The sequence below is a fragment of the Triplophysa rosa genome, linkage group LG12 (assembly GCF_024868665.1).
Source record: "Triplophysa rosa linkage group LG12, Trosa_1v2, whole genome shotgun sequence".
NCBI lineage: Eukaryota > Metazoa > Chordata > Actinopteri > Cypriniformes > Nemacheilidae > Triplophysa > Triplophysa rosa.
The window spans coordinates 7,350,009-7,370,790 of record NC_079901.1 but is presented as its reverse complement, the minus strand read 5'-3'; the positions used below and the strand labels follow the sequence as shown (position 1 = coordinate 7,370,790).

The 20,782-nt window shown below is 42.0% G+C and overlaps 1 protein-coding gene across 4 annotated transcripts in view; it reads left to right on the top strand.

The window, feature by feature from the left end:
• The window catches only part of bcl9l (bcl9 like), a 49,017-nt gene that overhangs the window by 14,869 nt on the left and 13,366 nt on the right, over positions 1-20,782 (top strand). For all 4 annotated transcript variants that reach the window (XM_057348004.1, XM_057348003.1, XM_057348005.1 and 1 more), the window contains exon 2: positions 20,373-20,437. The gene's annotated coding sequence lies outside the window, so the exon portion shown is untranslated. The remainder of the gene's footprint in view (positions 1-20,372; positions 20,438-20,782) is intronic.

Here is a 20,782-nt window from a genome sequence, read left to right as displayed (position 1 = left end):
TAAAAGGGAGACGGCGTGCTTCATTCATTCACATTTGTTCTGAGGAGCCTGAGACCTCTCACGACTGCTGCAGTGGACAGCACGTGTTGTGGCAAGAAGGACACAACGTCTCGTTCCCTCCATCAGGGAACTGAAGTTACATCCGTAACCAAGACGTTCCCTTTCTGTCGGTTTCTCGACGTTGTGTTGAGCTGACAGATGGGGTTCCTATGGAAAATGCCACAACACTGTGCCCTGTCACAATCTCTAGCGAAGCGACGGTGACTGGCCTGGGCGTGTCAGCCGTGAGCGCTACCGCGAAATTGTCCCAGAGCTTTTCTTGAAAGGTGGGAAGACCCCTGCCTTCGGCCTCACAGGCGGCGGCCTTGTTTCTCTAACAGCGAGAAGCCTCCCGGAACCGTAAGGCCACTGGGTAAGCGCTACTTCCTCAAGTGGGGGATGCGCTCAGAGACCACTTCCTACCGCAGGGAGGAGTTTAGTGGAGATACCAACATGGTCTCACCATTAGGGGAGAACTCATGGGAGGAATGTGCGGACTGAAGGAGTTAACCGCTAGGTGGAGGTCCACCTAGGGAAGTTCATTGGTTACCAAGGTGGGAACCAATCATGAGGATACATCAGACGGAACCGCCCTGCTGGGGGGTTACAACGTCCAGTAGCACTAGGTCCGGTTAGAGCTATGTTGTGGATAACTCAGTTGGTACCCGGCCTAAGGGGCAGGGCTGCTCTGCCCAGCCCGCCCGCAGGAGGTGCTTGCTTAGTGATGGATGGAGTGCCTGTTCTTCACCCAATGGGGGAAGAAGGGAGGCTAGTTTAGTACGCTGACCCACCTAGAAGAAAGGGGGGAAGGTACTGTCATAGGCGTACACCCTACCGGCCGCCGGTCTTGCCTGATGCCCTGCAAGACTCCGGCTGATACCGGTTTTACGCGGAGGCTGTAGGACCTCGCGAAGGTGATGGGTGTAGCCCAACCCGCAGCTCTGAAGATGTCTGCCAGAGAGGCGCCTCGAGCCAGTACCCACGAGGAGGCTATACTCGTGTGGAGAGAGCTCTCACCCAGTGGGCGCGGGCGATCATAGGACAGGTACATCGTAGTGATGGCGTCCATGATCCAGTGCGCCAATCTCTATTTGAGACAGCCCTCCCCTTCTACTGATCTCCAAAACAGACAAAGAGCTGCTCAGAGCTCCTGCGGCTCTGCGTGCGGTCCAAGTAGAGACGCAATGCGCATACTGGACACAACACGGATGGGGTTGGGTCTTCCTGTAAGCGCCTGTAAGTTCACCACCTGGTGTCTGGGGGAGTGGTGGGAACTTTGGCACGTAGCCGGGCCGGGGTCTCAGGATAACGTGAGAATCACCGGGCCCGAGTTCTAGGCAATCTGTGGACACGGAGAATGCTTGTAGGTCCGCTACCCTCTTGAGCGCCATCCGGAGAGCCGTCTTCACCGTGAGGTGAGAAAGAGCGGCATCTCCGAGGGGCTCCAGGACCGCATCAAGGTCGCAAGAGGGTACGGAGTGCGGGTGAGGCGGTAGCCTTCCCACGCCCCTTAGGAACCAAATGATCAGATTGTGCTGTCCTAGAGACTTACCAGAAACTGGGTCGTGATGAGCGGCAATAGCGGCTACATACACGTTCAGTGTGGAAGGGGAGAGATTACTCTCGAGTCTCTGGAAGGACAGCACGTTTCCGATCGAGCAACTCCGCGGGTCTTCTCTTCGAGAAGAGCACCAGGATGAGAAGAGGCACCACTTACAGGCGTATAGCCGCCTAGTGGCCAGGGCCCTAGCCTGAGTGATGGTCTTAACCGCCGCAGGGGGTAGGCTACTCAGGATCTCCTCGTCCCGTCCAGGGGCCAAACATGGAGGTTCCAGAGGTCTGGCCTGGGATGCCATAACGTGCCCTTCCCCTGGGAAAGCTTCCCCACATGGCACCCCAACCCTGCAGGGAGGCGTCTGTCCGTCACCACCGCGTGACCTGCCCGAGAGGGACCCCCGTCCGTAGAAAGGTCATTGAAGACCAAGGGGTTAGGGTGCGTCGGCAGGGAGGCGTAATCACCATCCGCCTGCTGCCGGTGTGCCACGCTCTCCAGGGAACTCGACTCTGTAGCCAGTGTTGGAGCATTCTCTTGTGCATCAACCCGAGGGGTATCACCACCGCCGAGGATGCCATGTGCCCAGGAGCCTCGAAAATTGTTTCAGGGGGCCCGCTGACTGCTTGAAATATTCCAGGCAGTTCAACACTGACTGAGCGCGCTCTGTAGTCAGTCGCACTGTAATGGAGACAGAGTTGAGTTCCATACCAAGAAAGAGGATGCTCTGCACAGAGGAGAGCTTGCTCCTTTATCGGTTGACCTGTGGTCCCAATCGATCTAAGTGCTGAAGCACTAGGTCCATGTGTGTACATAACAGATCTCGCGAGTGTGTCAAAATGAGCCAGTCGTCGAGATGGTTTAGTACCTGCACACCTCTCTCCCTGAGGGGAGTAAGGGCGGCTTCCACGGTCTTCGTGAAGGTCTTCGGGAGGACTCTGTACTAATATGCCCGACCCTCGAAAGCGAACTGTAGGAACGGGCGATGACGAGGGAGAATTGAGACATGAAAGTAAGCGTCCTTCAGGTTGATTGCCATGAACCAATCTTGACATCTGATAGATGCCAGGATGCGCTTCTGTGTGAGCATCCTGAACGGCAGCTTGAGTAGGTGCCTGTTCAGGGTACGCAGATCTAGCAACCCCCTTTTTGGGGACGATGAAGTACGGGCTGTAAAACCCGTTGAACATCTCGGCTAGAGGGACGAGCACAATCGCTTCCTCTCCAGAGGGGTGGCGACCTCGGCCCGAAGCACGGGGGCATCCTTGCCTCTGACTGAGGTTGAGAGGATGCCCCGAAACTTGGGCAGGCGTCTGGGGAGTTGGACCGCGTAGCCGAGACGGATCGTATCCCGTAGTCACCGTGACGGTTTGGGAAGCTCTTGTCAGGCTCCCAGGGACCGAGACAGGGAGGCTAGGGGCACGTTCTGCTTCATCGACCTCCCGGGGGGTGGTTCGATGGCTGGCAGTGCGGATCCCTCGCCGTGGGATCAACGCACCATCGATTGAGAGTGCTTAGGCTGATGATTATCCTCGACATTGGGCCTCGCTGTGACGCAACGTCGAGTTGCCGAACACGGTCATGTAGAGGGTGAGAGCGGCTGTGATAAACACCCAGAGAGAGAGAAAACTCTAGAAGTGGGCTGTTGGGACGGGGCAGGAACCGTCCCGGATCGACCAACCAGCGATGGAATGGCTGGGGTCGGGCCCGAAGGTATTCTCGATCTCCCTGGGGTCTTCCCATGAGGGCCGCTTCGGCTGCTGACGGGGTGGTGGTTTCCTCTTCGATGTCTTCTTCCGGGGGACCGCCTGAGTGGGGGGCACCGAAACCGGAAGGCGTTGAAGAGGACCGAGGCTGCTGGGAAGCAGACTGTGCACCGGATCTCGACGGCCAGAGGGCGGCCGAATCGCAGTGGGGGAGGATATGCTTGATATCCTCTGTCTGCTTCTTTACTGTCAAGAACTGCTGCTCGACAGTATCACCAAACAGCCCCCTCTTGCGTGATGGGTGCGTTGAGAAAGCGAACTTTCTCGGCACTACTCATCTGTGCAAGGTTCAGCCAGAGGTGTCTCTCCTGGACCACAAGTGTGGACATCGCCCGACCACCTTGGTTGCCCATAGAGTGAGGTCGGTGACGGCGCGGAGTTCCTGCATAAACGCTGGGTCGGTCTTACCCTCCTGGAGCTCTCTCAATGCCTTGGCCTGCAGGATGGCCATAGCATGGAGAGAGGGGACAGCTTGGCCCGCAGCAGAGTAAACTCTCGACACCTAAGATGCCGAAAAAGCCTACATGCTTTGGACGGGAGGCTAGGTCGAGCCCCTGGGGGACATCGACGTATCCTCTAGCTGCCCCACCATCGAGGGAAGAAAGGGCGATGGAACTAGTTGACGTGCACGCGCCGAAAGGGGGCGTTCCAGGTCGTACTAAGTTTCTCATGCACTTCCGGGAAAACACGGCACTGGGGGCGAGTGCGGCTTGGAGCCGCTCTCAAACCCGAGGTACCATGTATCCAGCCGCGAGCGTTGGGAGAGGCAGTGCGGTGCATTGCAACCCAATGCCGGCGGCCCGGGAACGCATGGCTGACATTTCGACGTCCGCTTCTTTCTGGGCTCGACCCCCCGAGGGAGGGAGCTTCAAGGAATCGTCGGAGTCTGATGCCAGTAAGTCACCCTCCGATGCTGCAACAGACATCTCATCATCATGTACCATGTCCGATACGTGATTGAGGAACAAGACGGTGGGACCGTCTCATGGGGAACTTTCAGACGAGCGAGACGATGTGCGAACGGTCCGCGAGCCGGTGGCTGACGGATTAGCGCTCACAGTAATCCTCATATCACCCTTGCTGCTGTAGCCGTAGCCACTGCTGTCACGGAACGGGAAGCAGACGAGGTGGTGGCTGAGTCCCGTGGGAACAGGGGGCTGCCCAGTGTACTGGAAGCAGACCTCGTGTCCGTCCCCCTCCTCGATGAGTGTGTTGCACCCACGAGAACAGCGGGACGTGCCACGCTGGAGAAATTTGCTCTTTTAGAAGTCTCGAACACCTCTGGAACCGCCGAGACGCCCAGGGGAAGTCACCGCAGGAAGGGACAGTCCGCTGCACCACGTCGTAGAACCGGCAGTCTTGTAGTTGCTATCTTGTAGCGAAGTCTGTTGATCATAAGCGAAGGCTCACAAAAGGTGAATGAATGAGGCACGCCGTCTCCCTTTTATACCCCGGTAAATCCGGGGGCGGAGTCCGGCATGCAAATTTCATTCGCCAATTTCATTGGCGTTTTCTAAGAAGTCGGAAGCAATTGGTTCTCAAGGACGAACCCCATCTGTCGGCTCGACACAACGTCGAGAGACCGACAGAAAGGGAACTTTGCTTCACTAACTAACAGATCCCACAGAAGCATATGCAGAAGTTCAGGTGCTTTACGCAGCCAAGAATAACACAAGGTTTGGAGGATTTCCAACTGGAATTGTAGCTATTGTGATTTCCCATTATTTGGCTTCTGCAGTGCACACTTTGTTGACGTGTCAGTATGTACATACAGTATGTAAATATTTGGGTGGTCATACCATATGGTTTTGACATCACATAATTTCAAATGATTTGTTTTCGCAGCATAATTTCAATACATGTTTTGGTTATGAAAAAGGTATGACATGTTTACACAGTGCATCAGCCACATCAGAGCAGTGGAATATCGTTTTACACAGTGACCCCTTTAATACCAGCGCCTCTGTTTATGAGTTCAGCAAAGGGGCGCTTCAGTCAGACTTTGATTTGTAACATCCTCCATCTTCCCATGACGGCTTTAGATTAGGACTATTCCTCTCTCCCGACACTGCAGTTGCTTGGCAATCATTACTGCACATCCAGTGGATATAGAGGATGCTGGAGATCACATTACAGAATGACATGATCTGTCAAACAGGGCTGGGCAGTTTAGCCAATATAAAAAGCTCTGTTTTTCAGCCTTTTGATGATATTTGATATATGTTTCTATATTTGTCTGTATCTGCTTGAAGTGATTTGCAAAAGTGACTTTTCGATAAGGCATTGTCAAGTACATTCCAGATGTTTAATAAAGGAAGTAACTGTTAAATGTATTTAAAAATGAACTCCTATATGAAATAATTTAAGCTATGTAAATACAAAATAAGAAATATTATTTACAATTATGAATTTGGCAGACACTTATCCAAAGTGATTTGCATTTCATTCAAGGTGTACAGTTTTATTTGTTTGTGTGTTGTACCAGTTGAACTAAATTGACTTATTATAAAGAAAATCAAACAAACAAAAAACATTTTGTTTTAAATTTTCACTATTTTGTTAACAGATGGTGGTTCAGCGCCGATGCGTCCAGCATTTCAGGCAACCTGAGTTTGTGTCCCGCCTCATGGTCCTTTCCCGGGTCCTGTTCCAAATAAAGCTGCAAAGTCCAAAGAGTAAAATAGACAAATAGAACATTAAAAAACATTCACATTGCTGTAGAAAATCAGGTTGATTTCCAGGGCTGTAACATAGAAATAAGTTACAATCCTTGGGACATTTACGTATTCATATCTATAACATTTGAAGCAAAAATATAATACTATATATAAGAAGAATTGTTAATAGTTAGTTAATGCATTAGCTAACATGAACTAACAATGAACAATACTTCTACAACTCCCGAGTGGGTGGTGAGGTGAACTGACAATAGTTCCAGCATAAGAGTTGCACGCTCTGGGCTTTCACACACTCTCTGGCCTCCACTGCGCTTGCATATGCGTTTTTTATCCACTCATTTCATTATTTAATCTGACACTGCCGTTATTAGAGTACTGTTTTTACAACTGTTATAAGGCGAAACTTCTCAGAGTGAGAGGAGAGATGAACTGACAATCGGCCTCGTCCTGGAAGTTATGGTAAGGGGCGTAACATTTCCGCCCCACGCTTGAGGTATTCAGCCAATCATAACGCACTGTTTTGTAAAAATTACTACAATAAGCTACAATAATGTACGGCATGTGAAAAATAATGATTTTTTTCAACCTTAAAACGTATAAACACATTGTATTACACCAAAAACACAAGTTAATAATGTTTTAATCATGTCATATGACTCCTTTAATGCACAATGAACTAACACAATTGTTTTGACATTAGCTAACATTGACAAAATTAATACACACTGAAAAACTATTGTTTATTGACAGTTCATGAATACGACCTTATTGTAAACAGTTACTCTGAAAAATAATTAATTACTAGTTACTAATTACATAATCAATAGTGTAATTAGATTACTGTACATATTTCTCTCTCCAAAAAGTATTTAGTCACTTATTACTAATTACTTTCTATATCCTATATCAACCTTGATTAGTTAAGTGAGTCAAGGATAGACATGAAACGACTCTTAATTCATTCAAATAAATAATATTAAACTACATAAAGTACTCTTATTAACTGACTAAAGTATTACAAATGTGAGAAAGATACATTAATGCGTGCATTTTAAATGTAGACTTTGAAATTTTATGTCAATTCCACTATTGTATACATTACACAGTATTTAGTTCAATTACATCCAAAGTAACTGTAATTAAATTGCAGTTACAATAAGAGTAATCCCTTACTTTACTTTTTTAAAGGAAAAGTAATTAAATTAAAGTAACTAATTACTTAGTAACTAGCTAAACCCAACACTGATTGTAAAGTGTTACACATTTTATTTAATCTTTATCCAGTGATCACTAAAGACTGAAAAAGTCATAACAAATGAATTGGTCAAAAGGCGTGAGAACCCTGTTTGTATCAGTAAAGCCATTAGTGTGATCGAAAACCACAGATTAGATTCTTCTCTTGGCTCTCTGTGACACATCAGCGAGGCTTCGGACAGTGAGCTCCTCAGAAGAAAATTAGATCAGTTTTAATAAGCCGATTCTTGACATATGCAGCCTGCAGTGGCGTCCACAAACTCTCTCCCAAACTCGATCTTGGGTCCTCGTAGAGCACAAATGTAAAGTATTGTTCTGATTCCCTTTTGAGTCGAGTTCTGACAGAGAGGAGCTGTTCTCTTACCTGCAGTCCCGCACACACGCACACGGTCTGCTACTACTGCAGCTTCTGTCTTACGCATGTGACGGTTGCACTCTCGTAACCTTTTGTTCTACTCGAGACTGCGCTGCACTCACTCCCACGACAACGAATGACAGAAAAACAAACGGCCTGTTGCGGTGGAGGAACAATGGAGTGACTGAGCAGGGAAGACACACAGCTGGACTAAGACAAAGAGCGAGAGAGAGAGGAAATTACTAGATAGACTTTCTGACACTGGAAGGTTTCTAGGTAAACTCTCTATTGTGATGAAAGGAGAATTTGACAGGATCTGTCCCATTTTGGACTCAAAGCCAGACTGGGAGTGTCGAGCCCTATTATTTACTGTTTAATCATCTCTCTTCTTGTTGTACGATAGTATTTAGTCATGCACAAATGCAATAACCTAGTTTAATTTGTTACGTTTAAGCACAATTGAACAATCAGGTCATTTTTGTGACCTACTGACCTCCATTGTCTCTTGACCTACAATGGTCTTACGGCAACTTCCCATGATTCCTTGCAAAAGTGCAGGTGATTTGAGTGTTTCTGACTGGGTTTGAAGAAAAGGAAGTGATGTCAGGTGTTGTGGGTGTTTGCTAGACGACTAGTTTATGGACATATAGTCAAAGGCTGTTCTTGTATTACTGATGCTGCCGTCATGCGCTCTCGGAAATTCAATAATTCCCAACAATTCCCAAATTCCCAATAATTTCAACCCGGAAGTAACTGGATTTAGTAATATTAAAAGTATTTAGTAGCATTAAAACGTTACACATATCTGCTAACATTAAAAGAGCACCGTTCCATAAATTATTTCCTGGTTGAAGTGGGAATTATCAAATATCCGAGCGCATGTGAAGGCAGCATGCAAATTTGGAGTATTGTTCAAATTTCCTCCATTTTAAAGGGATAGTTCACACACAAAGAAATCATTCAGGATTTATTCACCTTCATGTTGTTGAAAACCTGTAAATGACTCTTCTGTGAAAGACAAAAGAAGATATTTTGAGAAATGGTTTTGTGTCTGCATAATGGAAGTCAATGGGGTTCAGTGTTGTTTGTTTCCAACATTCTTCAAAATATATTATTTGTGTTCTTCTGAAGAAAGAAAGTTATACACAAGTTATGAACTCAAAGGCTTATTTTTAATCATTAAAATAAGATGAAATATAAAAAAATAGATCTTAAAAAAGTAAAAAAAAATTGATCAAATCCCGTAAAGATGAGCAATAGCAATAGTAACAGCTTGTCTAAGCAAGCACCAGTAACAAGTCCTCGGCGTATCATTTATAGAGCTGTCAGACATAATTGATGCTCAGTCAAATGTCAAGACGATCTTACAGGCAGCATGAATAATGGGTTTGAACACGGTTTAAACGTGTTTAATGGCTCCCTCTTCACACACTTCATTAGGGTCTGAGAAGAACACATGCCGAGACAGAAATCGAGATAGACGGGAGGAGAGGCAAGCGTTCAGACGGTGTGAAGTAGTCTCCGCTGCCGAGGAGGAGAAATTAAAGAAAGCGAAAAAGCGTTAGTCATCGCGTGTATGGACGTATTAGTCAGACGAAAACACGTTTGCGCCAGTTTCAGCTGATGTGTGGGAAATTCAGGTTTCTGTTCTGCGAGATTCATGTTCAAACAAGACGAGGCTTTTTGCATGATCGGCCCGACTTGTGACAATTAGGAGTCTTAGTCTTTCTCTCGTCCTGATGGAGAGTAGCTGTGCTGGTGAGCGCTGAGTCACTGGTTGTAATCTGGGGTGTGGGGTAGTGATTTCTGTGGCGGCGACATAAGTATGCTCACTGCTGAGTGCTCACTTTGTAGAATTACAGTGTGTTGAAATTGACTGTAAATGTCTTCAGTTCTTGACTAGGGATGATCGAGATTGCAAACAAATCACTTTGGGGTTCTCGCGGCACGCCGGAAAGAGCTGTTTTATGTTACAGCTTTATTCAAATTGAGCTGAAAATGGCCAAAATGTGCTGCGACGGGATTGAAACGAAGCATTTACAAAAGATTATTAGAGCTTTGGGCTTTTTTAGGATCGATGGATCAGTCTAAACTCAGTATTTTACACAAATTATGGTGATTCACACGGAGGTTCACCAACTATAAAAAGCATTAAAAAGGCTTGATTTCCCGTGGCTAGTGTTAGAAGAATTTGCATTTTGACTAAAGCGTTGCACAAACCCTGAAGTCACAACGGCTGACTTTAGCTTTAAAACAACAACTGGAATGGCAAATTGACAGATTTAAGACCATGACCATCCAGAACATCAACTCTTTCTTCCTGAAAGGATATACACTTAGTCTTTGCCCTTTTTTGGAATTAATTGTAGCTAGAAACAATAAAAAGCTATTATTGATCTGTATTAAATATTGTTATGTAAACATATTTAATATTATTAGTAATAATAATACATTATTGTTAATATTGTCAATTATTATTAATATTATTATAATAATATTGTTTGATACCAGTATTACTAATAAGAATTATATATAATGATAAAAGTTGTTTTTGTTATCATTATTTTATTAAATATTTTGAATGTCCATCCAGCACACCAACGTTTACTGTCTTACTGAAAGGATACACTTTGCTAGTAGAATTAGTTATTGCATTTATTTGGAAGTTACTGTACCTAGAAATATTGAAAAGCTATTATTGATCAGTATAACATATTATTATTTAATAATATTTAATATTATATAGTAACCCCTTAAGTCCTGTTGCAAAAATAGGATTTTTCACACTTTTTTGACTGTTACATTCTAACACAATGTGCAAGTGTTCGTGGTGTAGATGGCGCAAACAGTTTAAGAGTTACGGTAAAATGAATACAGCTTAGTAAAACGTGTCTGTGACGGCGCATCAGGTTTTAAATGGTTAATAATAAATTATTATTAGTTATTATTACTTAATATTACTATAATAATATTATAATTATTTAATTCCAGTATATTATTAATAACAATAGTTGTTGTTGTTATCATTATTTTATTAAATATTTTGAATGTGATTAAATGCATCTTTAAGTAATAAAATGCATATTACTTATATATGATATTCATGTGACAATGGGCATTCAAAACATTTTATAACGCTGACAAATTTAAATGCGTAGTAAAAGTTCTATGAACCCAATTATAAAATCCCTTTATATATAATAACAACTTTATAAAAATTGTTGCCCAAGGATGTTGCCCAAAGGAAGTTGAGTTTCCTGCTATGTGACATCACTGTCATTATTTTCATAATATTTGTTTGCATAGCTGACACTGAGGACCGTGTTTTGGCTCGTCCATACGCAGCGAAGCGCAAGGTCCTGATTGTTGGACATGAACCTTCAGCTGTGGCCTGGATGCGCTTATGAGCTTTTAAATGCTGGTAGCAGGTAAATGATTAGAGCTTTCAGCGTGTCAGTCAGCTTTAGACTGTTTACCTTTCCTTGAGTGCATTAAGCAGTGGGAGCAAAGGTCCGGGCATCAGGTGATAGAGTTGGATTAAGTACAGCACCAATGACCCTTTGAACTCCATTGGGAGACAGTATGTGTGTACGTAAACATGCGTCACTGTGAGTCACGGCTTATGAATAGCCTTTGTCTGTGATTTGCATTGATTATACAAAGCGTGTGTGTGACAGACCCTGCCAAAACGGAGCATTTCTACCAAACCAGCGCTTCATTTGTGGCAAATTCTTGGCGAGAAAAATAGTTTGTTGCTTATAGTTGCCAGAGGAGTTTACTGTCTATAGTTTTGTAAGGGAAAGTTGGGCCTTGGGTCCTCTACTTCTTTTTTTTAGTTATTATTGTTGAAAAGTGATAATTTAATTTAAGATTAATTTAAGAGTGTAATCTGCATCATTCACGTAATTATGAAATAAAATTGACCATGCTATGCTATACTTAAACATACGTTCCTTGTCTTATTCGTCCAGGTCCTGAGGCATCAAAACCTTCCCAGCTCTGTACACTACCACCCCTGCTTCTTGTTTTTTTCTTTATGTGAAATGCAGACATAGCCAGGCCCATATCTTCCAAAACGTTCCATTTTTCATTCATCTGTCCGTAAGACATTGCTCCAGAATTCTTGAGGATCTTCCAGGTGAAATCAGTGTGAGCAGTGGCTTGTGCCCCATGACTCCCAAAGAGTTGTGGATGTTGCTCTGGGGTTCTTTGTGACTTTCTGGATAGTTTTGCTATTTGCTTTTAGTGAGATTTTGGCAGGACGAAGGACACGTCCTATTCCAGGAATAGCAACTATTCCAAACTTTCTCCATTGAAGCACTAAAGCTTTAGAGATGGCTTTATAACCTTTACCAGACTGATAAGCTTTAACAGCTTTCTCAAAGGTCTTCAGGTTCTTCCTTTGTCCTAAAATGCAACCTTACAATCTGTTAGCTTTGCTGTTACTGTACGGGACAAAGTGTATATTGGACAAGTCCATCCCAAAATGGTTATAAAACAAACAAACACAACTCATCTCAATACTAATTTACATTCTTTTTCACATCTGAAGCAGAGCCATTGAGAGAGAGAGTCGCGTCATCTCGGTTGACTCCAATGGAACAGTTTTTTCACAGCAATGGCGGTTCTTGGAGCTTCTCAATAGTTCCCAGAAGTTACTAGTAATGCACAACCTCTGAGATTAAATCACATTTTGACTGAATGTTTTATTCATGTCATGTGTAATTGGAAGTAGATATGAAATGGTTGTTCTGTTAAGATTTTTGCGTTGAAATTCCAGCAAGAATAACTAATATTTTTCCATCTATCCATTTTCCAAAACTGCTTTTCCTCTGCAGGATCGTGGGAGGATTGGAGCCTATCCAAGCATCTCGGCATACACCCTGATGGCCAGTTCCTCGCAGAGCATAACTAGCTTTTCTCACAATTTAACTAGACAGATCTATTAAAAAAAGATCATACAGACCTTGAAATGTGATTGGATGACTATATAACTTTATTCTAATGTGCCAGATTGCTGTTTCTTGGCAACCACAATAAAACTATAGTTCATGTAATGAATTATCTATTTCGTAGCGAAACTTTATTCTCTCACATACTAAAAATAAATCAAACAAACATCTCTTATTGCTATATACATATGCAGAGTCAAGCATTCATATCATTACAGTAGAATCGTGTTGGTTTTACCACTTGCACATTGGGTTTTAGGGACCCCCTTGATGTGCTCAATACTCGTGGAGACCAAAATATATATATTTTTCAGCCTATCGTCGCTGTCGGGCGGAATCCTTGCATCTCCAAAACCATTATTTTTCAGGAAATTAAAAAAACGGCATATTTTTTTAGTTATTAAACATTGTATCATTAAAGTTGGTATTATACCTTATATTGCTATCATATACTGTTGTGTACCAACATTAACACAACATTTCCCCAAAACCATGTTTAATCGGAGATACAAGGTTTATGACTTGGGAGCAGGGAGATACGAGATTACGTCATTGATAAGAATGGTACGGACACAGACGTCGCTGCTGCCAGCAGTGTTCATCAAAGTCTGCGGTCGCGTTGAGCCTTTTGACAAGAGACGAGGCTTTAAGAGCTAATGAAAGCTAATGATTGTGGTTACATACATCTTCCTAAACTCTATTTTAAACGTTAGAGCTATGAGTGATGCAATACCAAAATAAAACGTTAAACAGGCTGTCTAATATAGGCGGAAATTAATCTGCACGCAAATAAAGTTGGCGGTTGCGTTGAGCCTCTTGACAAGAGAAAAGGCTTCAATAGTTAACCAAAGCTAACGACTGTGGTTACATACATCTTCCTAAACTCTATTTTAAACGTTAGAGCTATGAGTGATGCAATACCAAAATAAAGCGTTAAACAGGCTGTCTAATATAGGCGGAAATTAATCTGCACGCAAATAAAGTTGGCGGTTGCGTTGAGCCTCTTGACAAGAGAAAAGGCTTCAATAGTTAACCAAAGCTAACGACTGTGGTTACATACATCTTCCTAAACTCTATTTTAAAGGTTTAAGAACTATAAGTGATGTAATACAAAAAACAATGAGCTGACTAGGCTGTCTGATAGGCGGAAATTAGCCGAATCTGCTCGCACACTTACCTTCGTGGCTCACGGGCTTCCTTCTGCACCGAAGCATTACAGCTATCGATTTTTAACAAAACAGACCTACTCAAATGTATCTAACCTAACTTTTTTCACTCGTTATTGTCTAAAAAACTTTCAATCAGGAGACGTAATGCCGAGAGGCTCCCGCGGAGTGAAGAAGAGGTGGAGTTACGAGACTTCTCAGACAGTTGAAGTGTCCAATGGAGTTAAGAGATTTGCTCTCAAGCTATTTTCAACACTTTAGATTGGTTAATAATTTGTAAAAATAACAGACCCACATGGGGTCTTGATAAGATTCGTCATTCACGTGAAGAAAACTCGCACAACAGAATTCAATCTGACAGCAGCGTTGAGGTTGAGCCTGTTGTTTTGGAAATAATTTCATCTGCCAGAATAAACTGGTCTAAGTAGACAGACAGAGAAAGCAAGGCCATCAGAACCCATATGTCTCTCTCTCTCGCTCGCTCTCTCTTCTCCGTATTTCCACTGGCGCCGTGCTCAAATGTAGTTTGTTAAGCTGGGGCCGGTGTCACAAAGCCTTCACTGTGTCTGTGTGTGTGTGTGTGTGTGTGTGTTGTTAACGTTTAACTCCTCTGTCACACACTTTGGTCACAGTATTGACCTGTATTGCCTACAGTACCTCTCTGTGTGCGTGTGTGTGAGATTTATATGTTTACGTAAGCAGAAGAGTGCGCGAGAGGTGTGTGTCTTAGGAGAGGGCCCAGAATTTTCCTATTACTTTTCTGCTGCTCCCGTTTGGGAATTTGGAGCTATAAATATACCTCAGCATGCTAAAAATGTGCAACAGTGTAAGTTGTGTGTGTGTGTGGGACTCACTGCTAGACCTTCATACTAAATGGATCACAGTGTTTGGGGGTTGAGATCAGAATCAGTTCTATGAGGAAATAGCTTTTTATAAGCAGCAAATGAATTCTTTCTCTCACACACTGTGTGAATGCAAGCTCGATACATTTCAAAAAAATGTTATTGAACTGGTTTAAAACAAGAAAGTCAGATTGTGATTATCATCAGTTGGTAGAGTCCGATGAAAATCGCTGCATGTAATTTCATTTGTTGTTTTTTTATATTTGTATTATTTGTCGGATGTACCCGCCAAGTTAAGTTCCGGTCAGAGTTTGGTTATAATATAAGGAATTATTTTATATTTAATTTATGTTATTAATTAGGGATGCTCCGATACCATTTTTTAAAGACCGAGTACGAATACCGATATTTTTTTCTGGTATTTGTTTGGTGAGGTGGCAATTTTCCAAGCACAACACACTGAAACTAATAACCCTGCCTCAAAACACATTATGAAAAAAGACAATTTTATGTGCTTGTCACAAACTTTCAAAGCACAAATTTCAGTCAGCTCTGTCATGTATGTCATGTGAGGTATCAGACTTTGGTATCGGTGTATCCAGTGTTGGATGTAACTAGTTACTAAGTAATTAGTTACTGTAATTTAATTACTTTCCCCTTGAAAAAGTAAAGTAGGGCATTACTCTTATTTTTTCTGTAATTTAATTACAGTTACTTCTGATGTAATTAAACGAAATACTCTGTGTAATATATGTGTGTGCAATAGTGGAATTGACATCAAAATAAAGTAAAATCTGTGCTTTAATGTATAATTCTCACATTTGTCACTTAACTAATCAAGGTGGATATAGGATATAGAAAATAATTAGTAATAAGTACTAATAAGTTACTAAATACTTTTTGGAGAGAGTAATTTGTACAGTAATCTAATTACACTATTGAATATGTAATTAGTAACTAGTAATTAATTACTTTTTCAGAGTAACTTACCTAACACTGGGTGTATCTATATGATTTACTAAAAATACATGAGCTTGGTATCGGGTCCGATACCGATACTGGAATCGGTTCATCCCTATTACTAACAATAAATACGCATATTTTTTGGATATGAAATAAATAAATTAAAACTACCCAACAGTTATTGATTCTTTGCGGAGGTCAACCGGAAGTTATGTTTGGGCCACATAACGTATATGTTGTTGCTGTCTATAGGGCCGTTCACATTATAATGATAACTTTAACTATACCAGCGGACGATAGAGATAATTTGAGATTAGCGATAAATTATGTTTATTTTAAGTTTGCACGCTGCATTGTTCCCAATCACTAAAATGAATGTACTGTACATGACCAGCTGCTAATGCTTTAGTTTTCATTCCTTGGTCATTGCAACACAATCAAATATAACATTTTTTTACCAATCGTCTAAACATTGTAGTTGTAGAATTATTCTGGAGTTATTATATACATAACAGTAGTCAAATTATAGTCAATCTCAGAAGCTCCTGCTAATACAAGAAGGTTATATATGGTGCACAATCAGGGGCAGTGAGTCTGTTCATGTAAACAGGCTTGAAATGAGCTTCAGTGACATCAGCACCGCCCGGATGACGGTCCACGTGAGCTACATCATCAGTTACTGACAGATCGTTCCGCTGATCATTCACATCTATACGTGAAGAGTGGCTTCTGATCTGCGACAGTAAAGAAACATAAAGCCGTTCACGCGCAGTCGCGCATCACACAAAGCTTGCGTGTCATTTTCTGTGCTTTTCTTGTTATATTTATTAGTTTTAGCATTTGCTATTGCGCACTTACACGGTCGTCCTTTTATAACAGCTAGAGTGAGCGCGAGCACTGAAGGGAGAGGCACGGGCGCCAGATATTTCAGCTTTTATTTGATTTTGTTTTATTTGCCAATTTTCAGCAGCCGAAATTCCGGTGCATCACTACCATATACAGTGTCACAGTTGGTGGGTATGCCCTAAAAGGTTTTTATGTTATTGTTAAAAATCAAGTTCTCTATGAAACCTTGCTGTTGTGTCCTGTTACACACCCACTATTTATACTTGTGTAACACATTCACTGTTATATGCTTTGTCTCATTGTGGTGGTTTTGTTTTAGTTCACAATACACACATATGAATGTCCATTTTGACTTTGTCATGCGTGTCCTCTTGGCCTCTGGGTTTTGGTATGATGTCATAGGGTTGTTTGAAAACAGTACATTATGAATGGCTTAAACAAAAACACTCGCTCTCTCTCAGAGTTTCATGCGGCGTCTTTCTGAGAGCATTATTGTGCGTCAAATTCCCCCTCAGTTTTTTACAATTCGATCATGTCACATTTCTTTCCGAAAGTTTCTTCGGCTAATTTGACTTTAATGTGCTTCATTCTCTGTCATTTGCTGGTGACAGACTCTTGTTTTCTCATATCCGCCTCTTTTCAGTTCTTCTGGACTGTGAAAATGGGATCAAAGTGGCAGGTGGTGATAGCTTCAATGGTTTGAAGACCCTATGAATTAGTTGTTTAGTGTCTTTTTTGTCCATGTGTGTTTGTATCAAGGCCATCTACTGTATATGTTAGTATACTTTGTTGTGGTTTTTGTGCACGTGCATACCTTTTACAGCCTTTCAATTCTAAGAAAATGCATTGATGACTCATCTTGCACTCAAACTGTTGTCCAATTAAATGCTGTCCTGAATGTCTTCTGCTTGTTTACAATGTGTATGGGACTGTAGGCCTTCTCTTGGCTCAAACATACAGTAGATGGACCTAGTCCAAAAATAACACAAGTGCATTTTCTTCTTCATCATCTTCTGATCCTCTGGCAGGTGTGCAGGTGCTATCGAAAGTGAATGCGATAGATCCAGCAGAACTTACACGTAAAGTAAGATACTTTACGTTGAACGTAAAGTATCTTTATTGCTTTTGACATTAGTCGACCACAAATTATAATGATTCCAGTAAATGTAGATGACGCTCAAGATGGTCAGAAAAGGACGGTGTTACAAAACATCCGTCAGTCGATGCGTTATCGCAATAGATAGAATGCGTTTCCTCTTGAGTTAATATGTGATGAATGGTGCATGTGTTAATGATAAGCTTAACTGTCAAAGTGTGGAATTTTTTTCTGTTAAGAAAGTTCTCCTTTACAATTCAGTTTGATTTATTTGTATAGTGATTTTGACCATTTCATATCACAGTACAGTTTCCGAGCGGCTTTACAAAGAAAGGTGCAAAAACTGTCAATGTGTGACGTTGTCAAAACGTAACTTTTTTCACATAGTGAGTTCGGGGCAGGACTATGTTTATTCACCCAATGGCAGTAGAAGGTGTGTTTTGAAAACCTGTTTGAAAACATTGTTTATTTTTTCAGTACTGTTTAGTGCCACCGGTGGTATAAAAACGAAGCACTAAGGGGAGTGAAAGAGTTAGAAAGAAAGTATAAATATCTTGTGGAGGAAGAAGATGATGTGTGTGAACGGTGGCAAACGGAAAGAAAAAATTAGTTTCGCCTTGAGACTGAGATTGAGCCAGACATGGAGGCAGAGGTGTTTCTGTGGGGGTTGGGGTGGGGGTGTGCGAGGGACAGATATGGCTTTGGTTGTTTTTGAGGTCAACGATTTTGAACTTGATGCTGTAGGATGGAAACATGTGTGGGACATCATTAGCATCTCCATCACACATCTCTCAGTTTGTGTGTTACAGTATCTGTCACTTAAAACATATATACTTCTGTATTCTAAACACTAGCGTTAACGTTCACCCAAAAAGGAAAATTCTGTCATCATTTACTATGGGAGTCGATGGGGGCGAGTCTGCCCGGTCACTGACATTCTTCCAAATATCTTCCTTTGTGTTTAGCAGAACAAATAAATTTATACAGGTTTGGAACAATCTAAGGATGAGTAAATGATGACAGAATTTTCATTTTTCAACTATCCCTTTAAGTATACGTAAAATAAGGCAGATTTGAATAAAGGATGATGTCATTGGGTGTGTGTGCAACAGGTGCTGGGGTGTCCTGGTCAAGCCTGTACACAGACAGACATGTACCGCATGCCACTCTTACACAGGCTGCACGACAGGCCCCAAACGACATGACACACATGTGCACGCACACATGATACAGACAGAGCTGAGATGCTGGAGAGCTCGCAGGTTATGGACACAGGCAGGTGGCTGCTGGGATTGTGTGTAGTTTCTCTTCCATTCAAATGAGAGAAACCCAATCCTTCACTAGCACTGCTCACTCACACACACACACGCACACACACACACACACTTGGCAGCTGTGCTGAGAGCCATTGAAATGAGAGATGTGTGCGTGCGACGTGCGTGCGTGTACTTATAAACATGCATGATGTACGTCTCAGCCTGGGGGTGGGACTATATTGACTGTCTAGTAGCCAGACCTGCAACTTTCAACGATTGAATCAATTCCTAACGGATGAAATCATGCCCCGCCTTACATTAATCAATGTTCCAGAAGCTGTTTTGTTCAAATATACCTTACATTTCCGAAGAAAACACCACTGCAACTTTCGTTTCATGCTGACCTTGAAAGGGCATATCGAAGGGCTTTTCCTTTTTTGAAGGGGCTGTGTGTAATTTTTGGGAGGATCTATTGACAGAAATGCAATATAATATACATAACTATGTCTTCAGAGGTGTATAAAGACCTTACATAATGTAGCGTTATGTTTTTATTACCTTAGAATGAGCTATTTCTATCTACATACACCGCAGGTCCACTTGCATGGAATTCATCATGTTGTTTCTACAGTAGCCCTGAATGGACAAACCGCTCTACAGAGCGCGTTTCGTAAATACGTTATCTCCTTCAGCAAATAAGTGAAAATGTAACGACATCTGAGTTCTGTGTCGCTACCACGCAAGGAAGGGATGGAGTGAGCCATTGGTTGCAATTCACAATCTCACCACTAGATGCCGCTTATGTCATGCATAAGGGGTGGGAAAAGTCCTATTGGGCAATTCAACTGTGATGAAATAGTGGGATTATAACACCTAGTCCTATTAAGCGTTTCTTACTGTTAGCTCATTTGACAAAATGCTCTATCATCTGTAAGTCGCTTTGTTTAAAAGTGTCTGCTGAATGAATGAATGTAATGTAAATGTAGTCATAAATGTAGTCACCTGTAGGCTGGTGATATTTGGATTTAGGGGGAGTGGATTTGTCATTGTAGGAAGCATTTATTGGACAAACCTTTGTATAGGCCCTTACCTGCGACAAGCGATTCTTATTTTTTTAATGTTTTATTTACAGAACTGTATATGTTGTATATTTTTACTTTTATGACAAATCTTTTAGTAGCACACAAGCTTAAAGATGCCCTAAAACTACTTTTAACTACTTTTTAATGTTTTAACTATGTACAGTATATGTGAGTATTTATATCTGTAATCTTTTTATTGACTAGCACACATTGTGCAAAGAAAGAAAGTTTCTTTATGTATTTGTCAGAAAGAGAAGACATACTGTAGAAAGTGAGACATCTTGTAAAGAAAGCGGGATGTTTGTTGAAAGTGAGAGAGTTTAGAGATTATTATTATTTAATGTGTCACCTACACCCATCTTCCTAAAGAGACCTTTCTATGTTTCAAATGTTTCCCGGTTTTTCATTTCTGTAAATGTGCTAATGATACTGAAAGTTTTGTTTCATAATTAAATACCATTAATTAAAGTATCTTAATGAAAGCATCACAACTAAAACTCTCCTGTGTTTGTTTGTGTGTTACAGATCAGTGCTTGTAAAGTGAGAAGACGTCGGAATGCACTTGTTTGTTGGACCTTCATCCCAGTGAGGTGCGTAAAAACCTGCAGCATCTCTACAAACAATGCAAACACAACAATTCAGAGCTGCTGTAAAATAGACAATATATGAAGAGTGTGTTTCCAAAATGAGAATCTGTTTTAAAATTCAAATCATGTTTTTTTATGATGTTATCATGTTTTATTGTGTCAGTTAGCTGTATTTTTTTAGTTATTATGGCTTAAATTTGATTGATATTCATTGGACTGCACAATAAAAAAAACATGATTTTTGAAAGATTTTAAAAACGTAGTTATCTCCTTTTGGAAATAAACTCTTCATATGCACACAATGATATGCCTGCAATGTGATGTCATAAATGTGACATTATAGATGTT